The 22,804-nt window shown below is 38.4% G+C and overlaps 1 protein-coding gene and 1 long non-coding RNA gene across 2 annotated transcripts in view; both read right to left on the reverse strand.

Moving 5' to 3' along the window:
- Window positions 1-22,804, reverse strand: part of LOC139541552 (B-cell receptor CD22-like) — a 111,867-nt gene that overhangs the window by 21,215 nt on the left and 67,848 nt on the right. The gene's annotated exons all lie outside the window — the stretch shown is intronic.
- LOC139568056 (uncharacterized) overlaps window positions 14,550-22,804 on the reverse strand; it is a 42,858-nt gene continuing 34,603 nt past the window's right edge. Inside the window, exon 3 of the long non-coding RNA XR_011673500.1 lies at window positions 14,550-14,729. This is a non-coding gene — a long non-coding RNA (uncharacterized lncRNA). The remainder of the gene's footprint in view (window positions 14,730-22,804) is intronic.

Here is a 22,804-nt window from a genome sequence, read left to right on the forward strand (position 1 = left end):
CCGACTGGTCGAGCACCGGTACACACTACCAAGTGCGCTCTTCTTCAGATGTTGCCCTACCGGAGTTACACAGTAATAGCGTAACTGCTATTAGCTTCATGACATACATACTATGGAACGCCATCTGGGTCTTTGCGTGTCATAATAGATACAGTAGCACTGTCAAAGCTGTACAAAAAAGTCAGCAAACAAGCAAACACTGGCCACGAACGAAGTGTTTACAATACCGCTTTTTTAAAGCATCATTTGTTCGACTGCAGCTTCTGGGGTAGCTAGCTTTAACTTGGTACCTAGCACCAATACAACCAGCCTGAAAACAATGACCAGTAGAAACTGCAGTTAATTTCATTATTCTTAGCAATGATTTAGGAATTCTTGTGAGTAAGTTTTAGCTAGGTTGCCACTTGTTCGCCTATTGAAATTGAACTTCAGTTCATGAAAATAAATAGCTAGCCAGCTACTTAACCCTGTTGGCCAAAGCTAGCATCATAAGCAGCCAGCTAGCTTCATCTGGCTAGTGAGGCTCAACCGGACTGTGTTATGTGTTGTGAAGCTAGCTACATTAAGGATTAGGCACAATAGTGGAATTTGCAGTTTGCCTTCAAAATAAAAGTATGTCATTGACAGTGTTGCAAATGAAAACAAATAGCAGAATTATGCCAAACTTTGAAGGCTAACTGCAAAGTCCACTATTGTGACTAATCCTTATTTTGGCTAGCTTCACATAGATGGGGCCGACCACCATTAATCAAATAAGAACTGTCTTATAAATTAGGGTTATTTTAGATGATGACACCTAGCTATAAAGTTAGTTAGCTAACTATAGCTACTGAAACAGATTATGTCATTTTGCTCTGTTTTTGGGGAAGAACATTGTTTGCATCCATGAGCTAGTTAGCTTTTTTTATGACCAGCACTGTAGGTGCGCGAGACAACTTTACCAGCATCATGACATACGTATCGATGAATCGTTGTGACATATGAAATACGAGTGATAGTATAATAACTACGTAGAAAATGTATGAACGAGTTAAATTATTATGTGACGTGCAGTCATTCAGGTTCTGATTGGTCAACAAGCTTATTTGACACGTCAGATAGTGTCATTTGACGCTTATCTTTTTTGACATGCAAAGACCCAAACGGCGTTCCATAGCAAAGAACCAGACGGTGTTCCATAGAAATCCTGGTTGAGAAAGAAACGACTGAACAAATGAACAACGAAACAGTACAGCAAGTAAGTGAAAGAAATAGGTTTTGATTATGTTTTACTGGTAATGGGGACATACGTAAATGCCAACAAAATTACTTTTTGGTGTGTGTGTGTGTGTTTGTGTGTGTGTGTGACCTTAACTAGGCAAGTCAGTTAAGAACAAATTATTATTTACAATGACGGCCTACCCCGGCGAAACCCGGACAATGCTGGGCCAATTGTGCGCCACCCTATGGGACTCCCAATCACGGCCGGATGTGATACAGCCTGGATTCGAACCAGGGACTGTAGTGACGCCTCTTGCCCTGAGATGCAGTGCCTTAGACCCCTGCGTCCATGTGTGTGTGTTAACTATTTAACTGTACTAGAATGCTTAACTGTACTAGAATTCCCATCACTCCTCATCTGCATCAAAGTGCTGTTGAAGGTTCCGTGTCCAAGACAAGAGCACTGCCAACCAGCATCTCAACATTACTGCAGCGTCCAGGCTTCATGTAATGTCCTCATTCATTTGGACAGTAATATATAATGCCAATATCATATGCTGTTACACTGTGGGCCCTTGAACAGTACTGGTCCCTAATAATAATGTCCTCAATAATGTTGGGCTACTAACAACATTACAAACTGACATTACATCAGATAGAATGGTGAAACACAACACTGACCAATCACTGTACAACATGCCACTGTCATATTCTGTTACACTGTTGACATTTGTGTAAATTGCAGTAGTAGCTAGCAGTATTGAGTGCTGCTGTTCATATTGTATAGTCTAATGTAGCCAGTTATCCATATATAGTCGACTGTAGCCAGTTATCCATATACAGTCTAATGTAGCCTGTTATCCATATATAGTCTAATGTAGCCTGTTATCCATATATAGTCTAATGTAGCCTGTTATCCATATATAGTCTAATGTAGCCTGTTATCCATATATAGTCTAATGTAGCCTGTTATCCATATATAGTCTAATGTAGCCTGTTATCCATATATAGACTAATGTAGCCTGTTATCCATATATAGTCTAATGTAGCCTGTTATCCATATATAGTCTAATGTAGCCTGTTATCCATATATAGTCTAATGTAGCCTGTTATCCATATATAGTCTAATGTAGCCTGTTATCCATATATAGTCTAATGTACCCTGTTATCCATATATAGTCTAATGTAGCCTGTTATCCATATATAGTCTAATGTAGCCTGTTATCCATATATAGACTAATGTAGCCTGTTATCCATATATAGTCTAATGTAGCCTGTTATCCATATATAGTCTAATGTAGCCTGTTATCCATATATAGTCTAATGTAGCCTGTTCTCCATATATAGTCTAATGTAGCCTGTTATCCATATATAGTCTAATGTAGCCTGTTATCCATATATAGTCTAATGTAGCCTGTTCTCCATATATAGACTAATGTAGCCTGTTATCTATATATAGTCTAATGTATCCTGTTATCCATATATAGTCTAATGTAGCCTGTCATCCATATATAGTCTAATGTAGCCTGTTATCCATATATAGTCTAATGTAGCCTGTTATCCATATATAGTCTAATGTAGCCTGGTATCCATATATAGTCTAATGTAGCATGTTATCCATATATAGTCTAATGTAGCCTGTTATCCATATATAGTCTAATGTATCCTGTCATCCATATATAGACTAATGTAGCCTGTTATGCATATATAGTCTAATGTAGCCTGTTATCCATATATAGTCTAATGTAGCCTGTTCTCCATATATAGTCTAATGTAGCCTGTTATCCATATATAGTCTAATGTAGCATGTTATCCATATATAGTCTAATGTAGCATGTTATCCATATATAGTCTAATGTAGCCTGTTATCCATATATAGTCTAATGTAGCATGTTATCTATATATAGTCTAATGTAGCCTGTTATACATATATAGTCTAATGTACCCTGTTATCCATATATAGTCTAATGTAGCCTGTTATACATATATAGTATAATGTAGCCTGTTATCTATATATAGTCTAATGTAGCCTGTTATCCATATATAGTCTAATGTAGCCAGTTATCTATATATAGTCTAATGTAGCCTGTTATCTATATATAGTCTAATGTAGCCTGTTATACATATATAGTCTAATGTAGCCTGTTATCCATATATAGTCTAATGTAGCCTGTTCTCCATATATAGTCTAATGTAGCCTGTTATCCATATATAGTCTAATGTAGCCTGTTTTCCATATATAGTCTAATGTAGCCTGTTCTCCATATATAGACTAATGTAGCCTGTTATCTATATATAGTCTAATGTATCCTGTTATCCATATATAGTCTAATGTAGCCTGTCATCCATATATAGTCTAATGTAGCCTGTTATCCATATATAGTCTAATGTAGCCTGTTATCCATATATAGTCTAATGTAGCCTGGTATCCATATATAGTCTAATGTAGCATGTTATCCATATATAGTCTAATGTAGCCTGTTATCCATATATAGTCTAATGTATCCTGTCATCCATATATAGACTAATGTAGCCTGTTATGCATATATAGTCTAATGTAGCCTGTTATCCATATATAGTCTAATGTAGCCTGTTCTCCATATATAGTCTAATGTAGCCTGTTATCCATATATAGTCTAATGTAGCATGTTATCCATATATAGTCTAATGTAGCATGTTATCCATATATAGTCTAATGTAGCCTGTTATCCATATATAGTCTAATGTAGCATGTTATCTATATATAGTCTAATGTAGCCTGTTATACATATATAGTATAATGTAGCCTGTTATCCATATATAGTCTAATGTAGCCTGTTATACATATATAGTATAATGTAGCCTGTTATCTATATATAGTCTAATGTAGCCTGTTATCCATATATAGTCTAATGTAGCCAGTTATCTATATATAGTCTAATGTAGCCTGTTATCTATATATAGTCTAATGTAGCCTGTTATACATATATAGTATAATGTAGCCTGTTATCTATATATAGTCTAATGTAGCCTGTTATCAATATATAGTCTAATGTAGCCAGTTATCTATATATAGTCTAATGTAGCCTGTTATACATATATAGTATAATGTAGCCTGTTATCCATATATAGTCTAATGTAGCCTGTTATCTATATATAGTCTAATGTACCTGTTATCTATATATAGTCTAATGTCGTCTGTTATCCATATATAGTCTAATGTAGCCTGTTATCCATATATAGTCTAATGTCGTCTGTTATCTATATATAGTCTAATGTACCTGTTATCTATATATAGTCTAATGTAGCCTGTTATCTATATATAGTCTAATGTACCTGTTATCTATATATAGTCTAATGTAGCCTGTTATCCATATATAGTCTAATGTAGCCTGTTATCTATATATAGTCTAATGTACCTGTTATCCATATATAGTCTAATGTAGCCTGTTATCTATATATAGTCTAATGTACCTGTTATCTATATATAGTCTAATGTAGCCTGTTATCCATATATAGTCTAATGTAGCCTGTTATCTATATATAGTCTAATGTACCTGTTATCCATATATAGTCTAATGTAGCCTGTTATCTATATATAGTCTAATGTACCTGTTATCCATATATAGTCTAATGTAGCCTGTTATCCATATATAGTCTAATGTAGCCTGTTATCCATATATAGTCTAATGTAGCCTGTTATCCATATATAGTCTAATGTAGCCTGTTATCTATATATAGTCTAATGTACCTGTTATCCATATATAGTCTAATGTAGCCTGTTATCCATATATAGTCTATTGTAGCCTGTTATCTATATATAGTCTAATGTACCTGTTATCCATATATAGTCTAATGTAGCCTGTTATCCATATATAGTCTAATGTAGCCTGTTATCCATATATAGTCTAATGTAGCCTGTTATCCATATATAGTCTAATGTAGCCTGTTATCCATATATAGTCTAATGTAGCCTGTTATCCATATATAGTCTAATGTAGCCTGTTATCCATATATAGTCTAATGTAGCCTGTTATCCATATATTGTCTAATGTAGCCTGTTATCCATATATAGTCTAATGTAGTCTGTTATCCATACATAGTCTAATGTAGCCTGTTATCCATATATAGTCTAATGTAGCCTGTTATCCATATATAGTCTAATGTAGCCTGTTATCCATATATAGTCTAATGTAGCCTGTTATCCATATATAGTCTAATGTAGCCTGTTATCCATATATAGTCTAATGTAGCCTGTTATCCATATATAGTCTAATGTAGCCTGTTATCCATATATAGTCTAATGTAGCCTGTTATCCATATATAGTCTAATGTAGCCTGTTATCCATATATAGTCTAATGTAGCCTGTTATCCATATATATTCTAATGTAGCATGTTATCCATATATAGTCTAATGTAGCCTGTTATCCATATATAGTCTAATGTAGCATGTTATCCATATATAGTCTAATGTAACATGTTGACATATATACTTTTATGTGAATATAAAGGGCTAATGAAGTATGTGTAGTTTAATGTCCTTATAAAGAACTCTGATTTGGTTCAGGCTGTAGAGGTCTATGGATGACAGGATGTTGATGCTGAGTCAGTTCATCTAAACCAACAACACTTACTGACAGTGCAGAGAAACAGTGTGAGATCTGGGATTGACACATTTTAAAAGTTGCTTACTCAGGACGTTAAGACATTGACATGGATAAACACCATGTCAGAAAAGGGTTGAATATCTTCCTTTGAGGTGTGGACCTACATTTTATAAAGATGATAAATATGACCTGTTCCCATCACTCCTCACCAGCTGCATCAAAGTGGTACTGAAGGTTACAGTGTTCTAGACTAGAGTTCTCCCTACTGGCATCTCAACATTATTGCAGTGTTCTAGACTAGAGCTCGCCCTACTGGCATCTCAACATTACTGCAGCCTCCAGTCCGTATGTCCTCATTCATTTGTGCAGTAATATGAATAGAATGAATGGATACTGTTCCATTCATTCCAGTTATTCCTCCTGTATCTCTACCCACCAGCCTGCTTTGTTGTATAGTACTGGTAGTGGCTTTATCTAGCAGAAGCATCAATGAACATCACCATAGCCTGCAGTATAGACTGTGTAATAAAACATAACAAACTGACAATACAACAGATAGAATGGTGAAACACAACACTGGCTACTTGACAAAGTCACATTAATCACACAAACTGATCTCTGTAGTTGTATAACATGCCACTGTCATTCGGTCTGCTTCCCAAATGATACCCTAATTCCTATGTAGTGCACTACCTTTGACCAGGGCCCTATGGGCATGGTATGACTGTGTGCATGTGCGTGCCCTCTCAACTTGATTGGCGAACAGTAAAGGATGTCAGGACAAAGTGTTTTTATTGTGACCACAAGTCACTCCGGTTCACTTTGGGTTCTTATACAACAGGGTTTCTAGGAGGAAAGAGATACATGGAAATAGAATTAACCATGTAAAGTTACACACACACAATGCTATAGAATACTATTAGGCCTTTACATATTCAAACTACTGCATCACAAGTTAAGATAAATACAATAAATCATGTTCTCAATTGAACACTATAAAGCTAAACGTGTCAGGATTCACCTAGCGGTCATGATTTGGGGCTGTACAGACGTTTGATGTATTAGAATAATTGATTATGCTTATGTTATATTAATATAAGGGGAGGGGTTATAAGACCCCTCCCTCCTCACATGTATAGGGTTTTAGACTACTGATTAACAATATATATATATATTGATTGTAGAAGTTTAGTATTGTTCTACATTTGTATTTTAGTTCTCTCTTTCTGCCTCATTATAAAGAGGCCCTTAGACAGAACTCTGCAGGGGAGTGAAGGAGATAAGACTGGGTAAACATTCCACAATAAATCAACTTTGGGGGAAGGGGACATTTACTGCTAAGTGTTTAGCTAACAATAAAGGCCCTGTTTATACAGCTTTATAGGCATGGTTTTGGTCCCAGGAGTAGAGGATGATGATGTAGGCAGTGACATCACCAGGGCGTGACTTAGGGTTTAATAAAACCACTGGAGACCTTTTGTTGGATGCAGAACTTACTCGGAAACATGCGTGCTACGTTCCTGATTGTCAACTTCTGTCTGCAATTTCATTAATAAAGAATGACTTAATTAAATATATTGTCATAATGCTAATTTCACCATTGAGCCAATGATAATACGAAAGAAACAAACCCTAACACATGCATAATATTGTAGTGGCTGAATCACATATCACACATGAACATTGATGACTAAATGGTAAGCAGGCCCAGGCAGGGCCTGAAGCTAGCATTAGCCATGTCAAGTCTGCTATAAGGCTAGGATAAAGTACCAGGCCTGGAAAATAACCACCATGTTGGATAGGCACTCCCACTGTAGCATACAATCACACCAGTAAGGACTGAAAGGTGAGATAATTGCATCAGACTGAACAGCCCCAATGTAAACGTAGCATTATCATTAGCGGTAGGCTACAAAGCTTTAGCAGGCTAGCTAGCTCATGCTAACAAATGATCAGTAAAGGCACAAAAACTCAGCAAAAAAATTAACATCCTCTCACAGTCAAATGCGTTTATTTTCAGCAAACTCAACATGTGTAAATATTTGTATGAAGATAACAAGATTCAACAACTGAGACATAAACTGAACAAGTTCCACAGACATGTGACTAACTGAAATTGAATAATGTGTCCCTGAAAGGGGGGAGGGGTCAGTATCTGGTGTGGCCACCAGCTGCATTAAGTACTGCAGTGCATCTCCTCCTCATGGACTGCACCATATTTGCCAGTTCTTGCTGTGAGATGTTACTCCACTCTTCCACCAAGGCACTTGCAAGTTCCCGGACATTTCTGGGGGGAATGGAACTACCCTCCATGTCATATTGTGTCTCTGTGTTTCAAAAATGACAATAAATAATATTTCATGTAATTGGTTGTGTGCTCCTTCTGAAAGTGTCTTTGTATATTTTGTACTGACATGATGATGATGATGATGATGGTGAATAAACCACTACTGCTCTCCAAACCAATATAAATGTATTATTTGTAGTTACTGTATAGTACAGTACAAGAGGTGTGATTTTGAAAACTGTTAATTTTTTCTCCACAGAAAATACTGTTATAACATTACGTTTATTCTTAAAAGTGTATTTGTTTATAAATTTAACACTTCACACATTAGTTAACAAAAATGTTTTTAAATAAAAGCGATAAGAAATATTGCATTAAGCAGAACTCTTTCCTGGACATTGAAGCAAAATCGTGTCATAACTTTGTCATAAAACAATTAAAACTATTTATAAAAGAATCAATCAACCTTCTACTATGTGTATCATCTAATATTAGAATATGAAGTAATAACATGTAATAGAAACACAATATATATTGTTGTTAGACTTCATATACAGTCTCACAAGTTTGATGATTGTTTCAGAAACATAACATAAAAAAATAAATAGCCTTATAAAATATAACTGGACCTTGAGGTTGGCAACTTCATACATTCAGAGGTTTTGTCAAATGTTGTTGTAATCAGAAATATATATATTTTTAAATGTTTTACTTAAAAACAACTAAACTAAAACAATTCAAATGTTGTTGTAATCAGAAATATATATATTTTTTTAATGTTTTACTTAAAAACAGCTAAACTAAAACAATTCAAATGTTAAGGTCCCTTTCTTATTCATCATAGTTTAAAAGGCATAACTGACCCTAGATCCACTCCTACTCTGAGTGTGAATACAGTAGTCCTGTGTGACTCAGTTTGTACAGAATGGCTCACAGGTTCTATTCCTGCTGGGACTTCCCATATGAAGGATTTATGCACCCATGACTGTAATGACTGAGTGAATGACTTTGGATAAAAGTACCTGCCAGATGGCATATATTATTACATACTATTATAAACTGGGTAGTTTGGTTCCTGGAAGCTGACTGGCTTCAGAAGTGTGTACTGTATATCAGACAATATACCACGGGTATGACGCACAAAAACGTTACTGCTACTATAAACTGGTGACCAACGTAATTAGACGAGTACATAATCATACCCTGTCATACCCATGGTATACGGTCTGATATACCACGCCTTTCAGCAAATCAGCATTCAGGGCTCGAACCACCCGGTTTATAATGGCCAATATTTCACACCCCCTCATGCCTTATGTCACTTAGTAAAATATAAGGTTCCAGATATACAAGGTTTTTGTCAAACCTGGTGTGTTCAAGTCTTCTTGGTTCTGGGTTTGTTGTGTTCAGGTCTTCTTGGTTATGGTTTGTTGTGTTCAGTTCTTCTTGGTTCTGGGTTTGTTGTGTTCCGGTCTTCTTGGTTCTGGTATGTTGTGTTCAGGTCTTCTTGGTTCTGGTTTTGTTATGTTCAGGTCTTCTTGGTTCTGGGTTTGTTGTGTTCAGGTCTTCTTGGTACTGGGTTTGTTGTGTTCAGGTCTTCTTGGTTCTGGTTTGTTGTGTTCAGGTCTTCTTGGTTCTGGGTTTGTTGTGTTCAGGTCTTCTTGGTTCTGGTTTTGTTATTTTCAGTTCTTCTCTGGTTTGGGGTTTATTGTGTTCAGGTCTTCTTGGTTCTGGTATGTTGTGTTCATTTCTTCTTGGTTCTGGGTTTGTTGTGTTCAGGTCTTCTTGGTTCTGGTTTTGTTGTTGTGAGTTCTTCTCTGGTTTGGGTTTTATTGTGTTCAGGTCTTCTTGGTTTTGAGTTTGTTGACTGTACTGTAGAGCACAGAGGGCTCCTCCTCAGCTGCTTGTGCTGCTGCGGGTCTGAAGAGAGAGAAACAGAAATGAAACCAAACCTGTGTACCATTTGGAACGCAGAGAGAACAGTTCCTCAAAACCATCATCACATCACTCCCACATTTAGACAGGTCATAGTAATTGTCTTGAGATGTCCATTGTTGGGTTGGTAGGAAATGACATCACTAGTGGTCACGGGGGTCAACTGTTTTGCATATTGATGACATCTCCTACAATAAGAAGCAGCATATGAATGACCTTATTGCAGAATATGGTCACAGCAGTGAGGCGGCTACATTTCACAGCAGCTTATTGCACATCCTCATCCTGTTTCTGGTGTTGAGGCATGAATTACCTTAATGCAGAATATGCATTACTGATGACATCATCATTGTCTACTCCTCCAATGAGCACATGGCCCTAACTACATATGAGGACACCGACGTTCGGACCTCGTTCACTTATTTCTAATTGGAAAATAATATTAGTTTTAGTCTAATACAAATACTGAACACAATAAAGAAAATGAATTACGGATCAACATCTAAATACTGCTCCCAGCATTGATCAAAGCTCATATTCTTGATCTGACTAATCGCTCCTGCCTCTTTGTGAACAAGTGGAATCATTAACTGTGGTTTGTTCGTTATGTTTGCCTGCTTCCCCCGGATCTTTCTCCCTGATTTACTTTTTGCAGCACATTCACCATTCTCTCAAGTATCTAATTCCCCTTCTCGCGGCACAGGCCGAGGGCGACGTGAAACTAAATACCCCAGCTCACAGGTTGCTCTGCTGACAGTCTGTTTGCGAGATGCCGGACAAAAGTATTTTTTTTTTAACTGTCCCGCGACTCCTGCTGTGTCTACAGACATCCCCCAAACAACAAATCACTCTCAGAGAATGAGTACACAACTGGTAAATAGTCTCTTATAGATACATACTGTAAGTCAGTCAGTCAGGTCGGGGGGATAGTTGCAGCAGAGACTTATATTACAGTAACATTGAAGGTCTCTGTTTGGTATTACTTAGCCAGCTAGAAGGATGAAGTTAGAAGCTAACGTTAAACAGAGCCTACCTCAGCAGGAGAAAACCATACACTACTAAGTCCTTTACAGAGAGTAGGCTACTGAGACAGACAGTGATGTGGCACTCAGTGGAAAGGCAGGCTGCAATGCAGGTAGAAGTAGAGGAGACATAGAGAGAGAGAGAGAGAGAGAGAGAGAGAGAGAGAGAGAGAGAGAGAGAGAGAGAGGAAGCAAGCAGAGAGAGAGGTTTTTACAGTGGTCCCCAAACTTGGAGTCGGGGCCCATGTGGGGTCCCCTGATAAAACTCTGTACTGATCTAATCAAACACTTTAGGAACATAAAAAATAAATGTTTCAATATGAACATCTCCACAGGACCTATCTTCCCTATATAGCTATATATATATATATATATATATATAAAGACATGTTTCAATATGAACACCTCCACAGCACCTATCTTCCCTGTAGTCCTACATTATAATACTATCAACAAGCAAACAACACAGTTCTAGAAATGTCACACGTTTCTGTTTCTTCTGTGATTAGTGTGTTTGGTTGTAAACAAGCAAACTTCTCCTTTAATGCTGTGTGTTCACAATGTTCTAGTATTGACTCCATGTTGTTGTAATGGCAGAATATGCTCACTGGGTGGCAGAACTGAGGAGGTTGAATTTCACAGCAGCGTATTGGACATCTTGGTCCTGTTTCTGGGGTTGATGCAGCTGGACGGTGGAGTACAGAGGCACTTCCTGGTTTTTGGAGCGAGAGAAGTGGACGCTGGCGTAGTGAACATCATCCTGGTCGTCTGTGGCTGCTGTCTGTGCTTCAGTAGAGGTCATGACCATGCCTGAGATGTTGTCATACACTGGACTAGAGTCTCCCTGATGGAGGGAGAGGACAGACAACATGATGAGTGGAAATGTTCCACAAAGAATACACAGTCATCACAGTCATCTTCTGATTCCAACAGACTCACCTGTCCATCATCTGCTGTGTCTCTTGTGTTGGAGGTGGATGTGGAGACCTTCCTGTTGTACATTAATGAATGTATGAAGATATCAATCAATTAATAAATTAAGTTACTTTTATTTTTTATTTTTTATTTTTTTAACCTTTATTTAACTAGGCAATTCAGTTAAGAACAAATTCAAATTTACAATGACTAAAGTGAAATTATATAAAAAGATATGCAATCTCTCTCACCTGAACCACATGAGTCCAGAGAGACAGAGGATGAGAACCAGAACAACCACTGTGATTCCTACAGCTGCAGTCAGAACTGTTTGTTTCCCTACAATAAAATATGGATGATATGAGTACAATAGTACAATATTTGGACAATAGTACAATATTTGTTAACTGATCTAATCTCAATGTATATATAAATATAAAACAAAGTATGATAAGCCAAAGTATAATTATTAATATTAGTTTGTAATATAATTTTGTATTGAAATATTAAAGATGAATCTTCACCTGGTAAAATGATCATCAGAGTTGTAGAGTTCCTAGATCCTCTTCCATTCCAGGCCTCACAGTGGTAATGTCCATTGTCCTTAGACTTGAACTTACTTATGTTGTACATCTATCCAAATCCATTTAGAAAAGTCTCATTTTGAAGGTACCAGGTGTATTTGTCCACAGGTGGGTTGGCATCACTGCTGCAGGTCAGAGTCACTGAACTGCCCTCCACTATTTCACCAGAGGGACTGACTGACACTGAGGTGTTCTTTGGGCCATCTGGTGGACAATATGTAACAACATTGTTTTAAAATAGTATTTTACTTGTTATTGAAATATGAATTTAAATGTGATCCTCTGATTAAAAGATGAGGTTAGGTGTACTAACACTGAACGTCCACAGACACAGTAGAAGAGTTGAGACGTCCATATTTATTCTCAGCCTCGCAGTAGTATTCTCCTCTGTCCTCAGAGCTGATGGTCGTGAAATTGTATGTTTTTTCAGATCCTGTCAGTGAAGCTCCATTCTTCTTGTACCAGGTGTATCTGTCCACAGGTTGGTTGGCATCACTGCTGCAGGTCAGAGTCACTGAACTGCCCTCCACTATTTCACCAGAGGGACTGACTGACACTGAGGTGTTCTTTGGGCCATCTGGTAAAGGAGAATTTGTCCGACGGATAGGACAGTAGTATATTTATGACTAATTATCTGTTTAGTCAGAGAACTATCTAAAACTATGAAACAAAACGTTAACAAATACACATTTGGAGATGTTATGCTTTAGGACTAATTCATTTAATTATAATTGTCTTACTACCTTACGATTCAAACACTGAGCTGTACTTTACTCACACTTCACATCCATGTTTATGGTCCTAGACCTGTCTGTCCCCATCTCATTCTGGGACTCACAGTAGTACTCTCCAGTGTCAGGTGACTGGATTTGATTGAAGACATGCTGTGGTCCTGTCATACTCTGATGTTCACCTCCATTCTTCTTGTACCACCAGGTGTAACTCTGGACAGGTGGGTTGGCATCACTGCTGCAGGTCAGAGTCACTGAACTGTCCTCCACTATTTCACCAGAGGGACTGACTGACACTGAGGTGTTCTTTGGTTTATCTGATGTAAAAGACCAAACATTTTGTCAGAGTAATATTAACAATTAGTAAAAAATATATTTTTGTTCTAAAATGATTGATAAAGTAAGACATGTCTCTTTTGCCTGCATACATGATTCTTGCTGAGTAGAATACTGTACTATTGTACTGTACTCACACACTGCAGGAGAGTGGAGATCCTCATGGCCTTTTACAGCACAGGAGAATGAACTGTCTACATCCTCAATGCTGATGGAGTACATGGGGGAGGAGTTATCTTGTACATTCCATCCATTCTTGTACCAGATGTAGGTGGGGTTGTCAGTCAGAGTACAGGTGGTGCTACAGGTCAGTGTCTTCTGTCCCTCTGCAGCAGGAGTCACATTCACCTGCAGACCTGAAACAATATGTATAAAACCACATACACCTCTGTGTTAACAGGATGGTTGATTTATTTATCCTGTAATTCAATATGATGTACAGTTGTATCATACAGCAGTATTACCTGTGACAGACAGAGTTGTTCCTGGGAAACTACGACCCCATTCAATGTAGTTTGTTTTAAAGGTGAAGCGATACTCATCTGAGTCCTCCTCTCTCAGATCTGTGATTCTCAGGGTGAAGGGATCTTTGTATGTTCCAGTGTACTCCACACGACCTGCATACCCTGGGTCTGTGGTTAGGTCTTCAGGGGTCAACTTATCACTTCTAAACCAGAATGTTGATGTGGTGTAATAATAACCAACATAAGTACAGGATATGTCCACTGTTGACCCCTTCAAGACACAGATTCTCCTCTTGGTGTAAGTCACTCTGCTGCATCTCTGACCCTGAACACCTGAAACACAGTGACATAACAAGAGGTCAGCTGGATTATATTCTGAGTTCTTTCTAGAAATGCTAAAAGTTCTCAAAGTGAAACCAACACACAGTATAATGTATTAAAGAAACACTCACACACTGCAGGAGAGTGGAGGGCCTCATGGTGTTCTACAGTACAGGAGTAACTGTCTGCAGCATTAGAGTAGACTGAATAGGGGGACGTGTTGTCAGTTATTATCTGTCCGTTCTTGTACCAGATGTAGGTGGGGTTACCAGTCAGAATACAGGTGGTGCTACAGGTCAGTGTCTTATACTCTGAATACTGTTCAGGAGTCACCTTCACCTGAAAACCTGAATTAAAGGGGAGTAAAAACAGAGTACATCTTTTAGAATTAATGATTCATTTCCTGAGTCTTCAACACTGTATAATGTGCTGTGCAGTGTTACCTGTGACAGAGTACATACATCTATTACATTGTCTGTAATTTCTATGTAATGATGAATATTGAAGTATTACCCTTCTCATTGACCATAAAACTTCTTGTCAATAGGGGGGCACTATTTTCACTTTGAAAAAAATTGTGCAATTTAAACTGCCTCGTACTCTTTTCTAGATCATACAATATGCATATTATTATTACTATTGGATAGAAAACACTCTCAAGTTTCTAAAACTGTTTGAATTATATCTGTGAGTGAAACAGAACTCATTTGGCAGCAAACTTCCAGACAGGAAGTGAAAAATCTGAAAACGAGGCTCTGTTCCAGGGCCTGCCTATTCAATTGCCTTATATTTATCAATATGCATGCACTGCATACGCCTTCCACTAGATGTCAACAGGCAGTGGAAGGTGGAATGGGGTGTCTAGCTTGATCTGAGGTCGAACAAGAGCTCTTGGAATGACGTGTCCAGAATTTCCTTTGTCTACCAAGGCGCGGGAAGCACCTCCATATTGTCTTATGATAAGCGTTCGGTATACACGGCTAATATCTCCGGCTCTGATTTTATTTGATACATGTGATAATAACATCGTAAAGCAGGTTTTTTCAACCGAGTTCTATCAGTTTATTCAACGTTTATTTGGACTTTTGGGGATTTCCGTTCTTTGCGTCGAGAGAATATGGGAACGTTATCAACCTTGGCTAGCCTTGTGGAGCGAATTCGACAGAAGAAAATGACATTCTAAAACCAAACAACAATTTATTCTGGACCTAGGACTCCTTGTACAAGATTCTGATGGAAGCTCAGCAAAAGTAAGAACAATTTATGATGTTATTTCGTATTTCTGTGGAAAATGTTATTTCTATTCTCTGCCATTTTGGCGGGCGCTGTCTCGCAATAACGCAAGCTGTTTGTTTTGGTAAAGTTCTTTTTAAAAATCGAACACGGCGGTTGCATTAAGAACCGGTGTATCTTTCATTTGCTGTCCAACATGTATTCTTTAGTAAAGTTTATGATGAGTTCTTTGGTCAGATTAGGTGAGTGTCCAAAATATCTCCTGACATTCTGGGGAAATGTTGCTACATTTTCACAATGTATAACCACGGTTTGCAGCTCTAAATATGCACATTTTCGAACAAAACATAAGTGTATTGTATGACCTGATGTTATAAGACTGTCATCTGATGAAGTTGTCCAAGGTTAGTGATTAATTTTATATATTTTGCTGGTTTTTGCGATAGCTACCTTTTGCTGCTAATAAATGCATTTGTGTGTTTGGTTATTGTGGTAAGCTAATATAATGCTATATTGTGTTTTCGCTGTAAAACACTTAAAAAATCTGAAATATTGGCTGGATTCACAAGATGTTTATCTTTCATTTGCTGTACACCATGTATTTTTCATAAATGTTTTATGATGAGTATTTGGGTATTTCACGTTGCTCTCTGTAATTATTCTGGCTGCTTTGGTGATATTTTTGATGGTAGCTGCAATGTAAAACTATGATTTATACCTCAAATATGCACATTTTCGAACAAAACAGATTTATTGTATAACATGTTATAAGACTGTCATCTGATGAAGTTGTTTCTTGGTTAGTGACTAATTAGATCTATATTTGGTCGGTTTTGTGATAGCTACCTATGCGGTAGAAACATGGTGAAAATATGCGGTTGAGTCTTTGGCTATTGTGGTTAGCTAATAGAAATACATATTGTGTTTTCGCTGTAGAACATTTAAAAAATCGGAAAATGGCTGGATTCACAAGATGTTTATCTTTCATTTGCTGTATTGGACTTGTGATTTCATGATATTTATATGCTATTATTTTCTTGTGGCGCTATGCTAGGCTATGCTAGTCAGCTTTTACTGATGAGGATGCTCCAGGATCCGGGATGGGTGTTAAGTAAAGGTTAAATAATTGATACTTCCTAAGTAGAATCCTAGTTTCATTCATACTCACAAACTACAGGAGAGTGGAGGTCCTCATGACCTTCAACAGCACCGTAGTAAATGTTCACAGAAGAAGCCCAGACCACCAGCAATTTACTAGAGTGTTGTTGGGAAACAGGCTCATGTAGACGTTGTCCGTTCTTGTACCAGATGTAGGTGGGGTTGTCAGTCAGAGTACAGGTGGTGCTACAGGTCAGTGTCCTCTGTCCCTCTGCAGCAGGAGTCACATTCACCTGCAGACCTGAAACAATATGTATAAAACCACATACACCTCTGTGTTAACAGGATGGTTAATTCATTTATCCTGTAATATATTATGATATACAGTTGTATCATACAGTGTAGTATTACCTGTGACAGACAGAGTTGTTCCTGGGAAACTATGACCCCATTCAAAGTTTTGAGTTTTAAAAGTGAAGCGATACTCAGCTGAGTCCTCCTCTCTCAGATCTGTGATTCTCAGGGTGAAGGGACCTTCGTATGTTCCAGTGTACTCCACACGACCTGCATACCCTGGGTCTGTGGTTAGGTCTTCAGCGATCGACTTATCACTTCTAAACCAGAATGATGATGTGGTGGAATAATAACCAACATAAGTACAGGATATGTCCACTGTTGACCCCTTCAAGACACAGATTCTCCTCTTGGTGTAAGTCACTCTGTTGCAGCTCTGACCCTGAACACCTGAAACACAAAGAGGGCATTATTTACACAGTGGAATATTGAGCTTCAGTAATCGTGTGATACAGTTTTGTTAGACAACTCTGAAGCTGTTTAGCAGACAGAATAATTATATCTGAAAGATTATACTAGAATACTGAGTTGAATTCATACTCACACACTGCAGGAGAGTGGAGATCCTCATGGCCCTTTACAGCACAGGAGTAGCTGTCCTTATCATTAGGGATGACTGAATAGGTGGAAGTCTTCACAGTTACTACCTGTCCGTTCTTGTACCAGGTGTAGGTGGGGTTACCAGTCAGAGGATAGCTGGTGGTTTTACAGGTCAGTTTCTTCCACTGTGACCAATGTGAAGGAGTCACCTTCACCTGCAGAGCTGTAGTAGATCAAAACATTAAAACCCTGCATCACCTATTCTATAGTTTAATCACATGATGCAAGACATTCTCAAACACATTTAATTCTTAAATCTTTCATATATACAAATCCAATTTCTAGACCTAAATGGACAGTAGATATTAATTGAACAGACTAGCAGTATAAAGCATGTAACTGTACCTGTTACAGACAGAGTGACTCCAGGATCGCCATAATATCTCCCTTCAGTCTGATCTGTTGTAAATCTGAACTTGTACGTAGCTGAGTCTCTCTCTCTCAGGTCTGTGATTCTCAGGGTACAGTCTTTCTTCTTATCCCCATGATACTCCAGGCGACCTGCATACTCTGGGTCCTGACCTATATCTTCAGGTTCTACACCAGTCTCCATTTTAGTGAACCAGAAGGTTGATGTGACTTTATGACCACTGGGATATTTGTAAGAGCAGGACATCTCCACTGATGACCCCTTCAAGGTACAGATACTCTGAGTGGTGTAAGTCACACTCCAGCCATACTGACCCAGTACCACTGAACAGTCACGGAACACAAGGGTATTACACTAAGTCAATGCCAATTGGCTAACACTAACAGTAAAGGCTTTGTCCGTACTTTGTTGCCATAGTTGCTGAGTTGAGTGTGATTGGAAAACACATAAGCATCATTCAGTAAGGTAAGTGAGGTGTGAAAGATAACTACTGAAGTGAAGTGGAGACGCCTAACAGAACACAACAGAATAATAAAACACAAATGTAATTTTAACGTTCTACAAATGTCTGTAGATTGACAAACATATAAGTTATGAATGAGACCATACCTGTCACAGACCAGAGAAAGACCACCAACACACTTCCTGCTGTTCTCAAGACCATTGTTGCATCTCCCACCCTGCAGTCTTAGAAACATAAACAACAACTCACTCTATAGCTGGTGAATAACTCCACCTGATACATTGAAGTAGAAACTGTAAATGGGGTCCAGGGCCTCATTACTGAAAATGAACCAGGCTCATATTGTGTTGTGTTGTATTGTGCTGTATGGTTGTCTATGTGAATACTGTCTGTCTAAGTCTATTGCACTATGTATGTAATGTGTGTGACGTGTTGCATGTCTGTCTACATCTGTCTATTTAAGATGTTATGTTGTATGATGCAAAAATAATTTCCTAATATATACAATCAAGTCATCAACAACAACAACAACAACAACAATACGTTACTGAACAGATGTGTAGAACTGTAAACACATATTGATTGTTCTGAAGCTGTTTTATTCTCAGAACCCCAAATATAGGAGGATAAATGTTCAATCCTCTACGGTCCGTCAAGCTGTACGGCAGCCTAAAGACTGACCACCAGGTTCAATGATAGCTCCTATCACCAAGCTGTGAGGATTAACAGCAAGTGACTCTCTCTCACACACACACACACACACACACACACACACACACACACACACACACACACACACACACACACACACACACACACACACACACACACACACACACACACACACACACACACACACACACACACACACACACACACACACACACACACACACATACACACACACACACTGAGCAGGGATTCCACACACTGAGCAGGGATTCAAATGTTTGTTTGCTTGTCTATTTTACCCTTTTAATCATCTCATCACTATGTAGATCAACACTCCTACACTGAGACAATTTATGAATACTGACCCTGATGTAACAACCAAAACACAGCTCAAAACATAACAAGAAGTAAAATGATACATTACCTTCAAGAATATGACTTATGACTAACAACAAATAACCCAAAACTATATTTCAAGATATCAAGAGTACTTACAGCCTGAAGGGGAGAGGTGTTGTACAGTGAGTCAACTTACTGGTAGTGAGTGGGAACTGCTAGTAAGTGTCAGTTCTGTGGTTGATACATATTTAAAGTAGTTAAGACACAAGTAGCTGATACAGAACTGTCCTTTCCTTCCTCTTTAAGACATTAACATGCATGAGGACCAGAACAGCATGTCAGAGAAGGAAGGTTACTGTATTAAAATGGATCCTACATTTCTATAATGGACAAAATGTCCCCCATTTCCACATTTATTTAAATACAGAACCATGTTAACAATATGTTGACTATTCTTTATGGAATGTTTATAATATATTAGAATGTGTTGCCTTGTCCCTCTGAGTTCTACATGGAACAGGTCAAAGTTCCTGTCACGCCCCGGCCTTAGTTATCTTTGTTTTCTTTATTATTTTAGTTAGGTCAGGGTGTGACATGGGGGATGTTTGTGTGTTTTTGTCTCGTCTAGGGTGTTTGTATTGTCTAGGGGGTGTTTGTAGAGTTCATGGGGTTGTGTTCATTGTAGGTGTTTATGTAAGTCTATGGTTGCCTAGATTGGTTCTCAATTAGAGACAGCTGTCTATCGTTGTCTCTGATTGGGAGCCATATTTAGGCAGCCATAGTCATTAGGTAGTCGAACGGCTGTTTTCCTCCTCTTCGTCTGAAGAGGAGGTGTAGGGATCGGACCAAAATGCAGCGGGTGATGAATACATGATGAATTTATTTAGACAAGACAAAACACGAAGTACACTTGAGAAATTACAAAATAACAAAAACGACGTAGACCGACCTGAACATGAGAACTTACATATAAACGAAGAACGCACAAACAGGAACAGACTAGACAAACGAAACAGTCCCGTGTGGTAACAAACACTGACACGGAAGACAATCACCCACAAACAAACGGTGTGAACAGCCTACCTTAATATGGTTCTCAATCAGAGGAAACGTCAAACACCTGCCCCTAATTGAGAACCATATCAGGCAACACATTGAACCCAACATAGAAACACATAACATAGACTACCCACCCAGCTCACGCCCTGACCATACTAAACAAATACAAAAACAACGGAAAACAGGTCAGGAACGTGACAGGTAGGTTGTGGGTGATCGTCTATGTCTAAGTTGCCTGTGTCTGCACTTTTGTTTATTATAGCGTCACGTTTATTGTTGTGTCTAGTTTGTATAGTGTTCGTTTTGTCTTCTTCTAATAAAGAGAAAAATGTATTTATATCACGCTGCGCCTTGGTCCTCTCTTTCACGTAACAACGAGCGTGACAGTTCCATTTACATTTGGTCAGTTCCATGATGTCATTCATTCTATTCTACAAACACATTCAATTTACACTCCTCATCAGCTGCATCAAAGTGATACGGAAGGTTCCAGTGTTCTAGACTAGAGTTCTCCCTACTGGCATCTCAACATTACTGCAGTGTTCTAGACTAGAGCTCTCCCTACTGGCATCTCAACATTACTGCAGTGTTCTAGACTAGAGTTCTCCCTACTGGCATCTCAACATTACTGCAGTGTTCTAGACTAGAGTTCTCCCTACTGGCATCTCAACATTACTGCAGTGTTCTAGACTAGAGTTCTCCCTACTGGCATCTCAACATTACTGCAGTGTTCTAGACTAGAGCTCTCCCTACTGGCATCTCAACATTACTGCAGTGTTCTAGACTAGAGTTCTCCCTACTGGCATCTCAACATTACTGCAGTGTTCTAGACTAGAGTACTCCCTACTGGCATCTCAACATTACTGCAGTGTTCTAGACTAGAGGTCTCCCTACTGGCATCTCAACATTACTGCAGCCTCCAGCCCTGATGTCCTTATTCATTTGTGCAGTAATATGAATAGAATGAATGGATACTGTTCCATTAATTCCAGCCATTCCTCCTATATCTCTGCCCACCAGCCTCCTCTGTTGTACAGTACTAGTAGTATCTTAATCTATCAGAGGCATCAATGAACATCACCATAGCCTGCTGTATTGACTGTGTAGTGTGTTGTAGTCTGCTGTCCATAAATAATGTCATTTAGCAGATGCCTTTATCCAAAGCGACTTACAGTTAGTTATATGTGCATATATTTTACGTATGGGTGGTCCAGGGAACAAAACCCATCACGTTGCAGGTGCCATGCTCTACCAACTGAGCTACAGAGGACCATATTCTATAAAGTCTAATGTGCATATATAGATTTCTGATATGATTCAGGAGGCCTGTCAGAGGACAGACAGGAAAGCAGAACAGGAAAGTGATTGTGTTTATCTAAACCAACAAACCCACAACACTGTGTCTCATGTTAATACTACTCCTAACCACAACCCACCATCACTGTGTCTCATGTTAATACTACTCCTAAACACAAAACACCATCACTGTGTCTCATGTTAATACTACTCCTAAACACAACCCACCATCACTGTGTCTCATGTTAATACTACTCCTAAACACAACCCGCCGTCACTGTGTCTCATGTTAATACTACTCCTAAACACAACCAACCATCACTGTGGCTCATGTTAATACTACTCCTAAACACAACCCACCATCACTGTGTCTCATGTTAATACTACTCCTAAACACAACCCACCATCACTGTGTCTCATGTTAATACTACTCCTAAACACAACCCACCATCACTGTGTCTCATGTTAATACTACTCCTAAACACAACCCACCATCACTGTGTCTCATGTTAATACTACTCCTAAACACAACCCGCCATCACTGTGTCTCATGTTAATACTACTCCTAAACACAACCAACCATCACTGTGGCTCATGTTAATACTACTCCTAAACACAACCCACCATCACTGTGTCTCATGTTAATACTACTCCTAAACACAACCCACCATCACTGTGTCTCATGTTAATACTACTCCTAAACACAACCTACCATCACTGTGTCTCATGTTAATACTACTCCTAAACACAACCCACCATCACTGTGTCTCATGTTAATACTACTCCTAAACACAACCCGCCATCACTGTGTCTCATGTTAATACTACTCCTAAACACAACCAACCATCACTGTGGCTCATGTTAATACTACTCCTAAACACAACCCACCATCACTGTGTCTCATGTTAATACTACTCCTAAACACAACCCACCATCAC

This window comes from Salvelinus alpinus, chromosome 2, assembly GCF_045679555.1.
Source record: "Salvelinus alpinus chromosome 2, SLU_Salpinus.1, whole genome shotgun sequence".
NCBI classification, from domain to species: Eukaryota; Metazoa; Chordata; class Actinopteri; order Salmoniformes; family Salmonidae; genus Salvelinus; species Salvelinus alpinus.